The sequence below is a fragment of the Triturus cristatus genome, chromosome 3_1 (genome assembly GCF_964204655.1).
Source record: "Triturus cristatus chromosome 3_1, aTriCri1.1, whole genome shotgun sequence".
NCBI lineage: Eukaryota > Metazoa > Chordata > Amphibia > Caudata > Salamandridae > Triturus > Triturus cristatus.
In genome coordinates, this window is record NC_140583.1 from 1,138,902,068 (window position 1) to 1,138,905,476 (window position 3,409).

Here is a 3,409-nt window from a genome sequence, read left to right on the forward strand (position 1 = left end):
AGTTTATTGGTCGCAATATAGCCTAAAACCCCGCTTCTGTACACAGCCTTGCATACACAGAAGGACTGCTAAAGCTTTATGATCACACCTGGCCTCGTGGTACCTAGTCTATGGGCATAGCTAGCAATGGCTCCCATTGATTTGTTCAATCTGATCTGATTTAAAGAAAGGTACGTTGCTGATATATGCAACCGCCTTCCTCATGGTGCCATTCAGAAAAACTAGGGCTATCTCCCCTGATGGGAACAATTTGTTAATATATGGTCCTAGGTAAAGAATAAAGAGTAGAAGTGAGAATAGGCATCCTGGTTGGTTCCCTCTCCTGATAGAGAATTTTTCAAATAATGTGTCCATGCATACAACTTTAACGGAAACATCTTGAAGGTGCACTGACACAACATTGATTAAAAAATATTGAGTGAAAAATATAGACCGCAAAAATATTTTGCCTCCTATACTTAAACAGGTAAGTACAAAAATATTGACAAAAAAATATTGATGTAAAAAATATAGTCAGTGGATCCCCCCAGTGACTGTCTAACTGCGGCTGTAGTATGGGCATGGAGGGTCCTTAGTAGATTTACAATTGCGTGCTGAACCCCCAGGGAATCAAGTAGGGCCCGTAGTTTATTGCGGTTCACCTGGTCAAAAGTCGCGTTGAGATGCATAATACCCAAAAAAAGGGCACCAGGTTGATCAACTGTGTATTTAGTAATTATTGACTAAAGATTTGAACATTGCTCCGTGGTTGAATTTCCCACTCAAAAGCTGTACTGCGCATCAGAAATGATGTTATTCGACTCGGCTATTATTTAAGACCCTATCCAGGACTTTGAATGAAGAGTCAATTAGTGAGATAGGATGGTAACTGTGAGGATTATTGCTATCCCCCTTCTTAAAGATCGTCACGATTGTGGCAGTACACCACGACGGTGGCAACCTATTCCTACACCCTCTTCAAAACCAGGGCCCAAACATCAGTATTATCCTGGAACAGATCTGGGGGGAACCCCGTCAGGACCAGGCCAGTCCCTCAATGCCTACCCGCACTTCATCGAAGGTGGAAATTATGGTAATGTCCACCTGATTTAGCCCTATGTCATGGGCAAATCCCTTGCATTGTCCAAAATTATATACCTCTTCATAATGGATAATTGTAATAATGAAGCATCAATCAGGTAGCCAGGTAACGTAGAACAGGTTGTATATTTATTAGGCAGGTTACAGGATCAAATATGATGGTAGATCTCAAGTAAAGCCTCAAGTAAATCATCAGTAGAGCCCAGGTAAAACCCTCTGTGAAACCCTCTGTGAAATCCCACGACGATCTCACACGCAAGTAAGAACCAACTGTACAATGTAGGTAAACCAAAGATGGCGGCACGCACATGACGCTGGGCTGGATGGCTCACGGCTCGTCTGTGCATGCAGTGCACACACCGTTAGGAAGCACAATAGAAGATTCCACCATCATCATTGAAGTCAAGGACGTCAGCGAAGAGACAGCGCGATCTCCCAGACGTCGGTAAGTGCCCACGCGCTGATTGAAGCACGCGCCCCAGCTTTTTAAATGAGAAGTTAAACGAACCAACCGTACCAACAGTAAACGCTGATCGCGTGTACCTCTATGTCTATGTCTCCAAGTCTCCTCAGGCAGCAGCACTGTACACCGCCTTTCACACTGTAGATTTCCATGCTTGCTCTCAATCTTGTGCTCAGATTAAAGTCGTCAAACACCCCATCAATCCTCAGGGATGCGTAGGCAACAGGACATGCGGTCCTCCAGGCAAACGTATTGAGAAAAAATCAAACTTCAACTTTTGAAATATGAAAGACATCGATGTACACGCTGGCTGCAGATTTCGAGGCACGACTAGCCTCAGATTACTACTGTCAAACACCTCATCAATCCTTAGGGTTCTCGCAGGCAGGCAACAGGAACTAGCACCTGAACAGTAGGACGAGCATGATGGTCACTGGTAGAGCGTTTCCGTTACATTTCCTTTTCCTTTTTTCCAGTTACTTTAATATATTCCAATAGTTCCTTAGCTCTTTTAAACACAGTCTCATTCCTCAAGCTTGTCACAAATGACTAGGAGTGTCTGTATCAGAATCTCTTGATCATCACACACGGTACAGAAGAAAGAAACTGACACTTACATATTCGGGCGACAGATGGAGTGGTCACTGGTGGGGCTTGAGTGTCAGCTTCCTGAAAATACACAGCTAGTTACATTTCTTTACTCCCAGTTCCATTACAGTTTCCATCAGCAACATCTGTTTTCTCAAAAACAAGCTTGAAAGTTCTCTTGAAGTTTTTTTTCCTTTTCTCCTGAAAATCCTTCAAGCATCAGAAACCATAGTCCATTGAAGTAGGTTCTTTCCAGTCGTCGCCAGTGTAATAATGAAGCATCAATCAGGTAGCCAGGTAACGTAGAACAGGTTGTATATTTATTAGGCAGGTTACAGGATCAAATATGATGGTAGATCTCAAGTAAAGCCTCAAGTAAATCATCAGTAGAGCCCAGGTAAAACCCTCTGTGAAACCATCTGTGAAACCCTCTGTGAAACCCCCTGAGAAACCCCACCAGGAGCAGCCTCCCTGCTGCTCAGCCCATCTCTTCCAACTGCCAACTCCACCAGTCCCTCACACCCAACATTCTAAGTGACATCACTCATGGCTGAGCAGCAAGGGACAGAATAGTAATAAGGAAGATGCACACAACACAACAGGTTATAACAATAATCCATTCTTCTGCGGTGATGTGTTGACATAAGGCGGGGTTCAGTGGGTCATAGAAACAGGGTCTGTTTATTACTTGCCAAAATAAAGTGCTATCTCACTGCTCACTCGCTTGGGTTAATTCTTCCCATGCCTGCTCCTGTAAGGTTCAACTCCGATCCTTGAGGGCTACCTTGTAGTTGGTGCGACAATCAATCCCCCTATCTCTGTCGATTGGGGTCTCTTTCAAAGCTTTCTTTAGGAGAGGAAGGGCCAGAGAACACTTATCATCAAACCTTTTTGGGTGGTCGGGGATGGATTGGGCTACAGGCGCTGATAATAAGCTAGCAGTCGACTGAGTGATGGCAATTAATGAATTAATAATGTCTTCATCATATGCTAGTGACTCTAGGCAGGTTTGAATCTCCTTTCGTCTAGATTTAAAGAGAAAATAATACAAAACCTTAGAGTCTACCCGTAACCAATGTAGGCGTCTTCCCATATCAGTTAGGGATAGTAAGCCCACAGATGAACTAGGATGCTTCAATTGGTTAACCACCCTTTCAAACACTAGTGTCAGAGGGCTGTGATCGCTGTAAGGACTATGTAATAATCTTAAAACAGAGTGAGGACCCTCTCAGCTAGGCAGAAACAAAAATTAAGTCAATGATTGTCGAGTGACCCCTA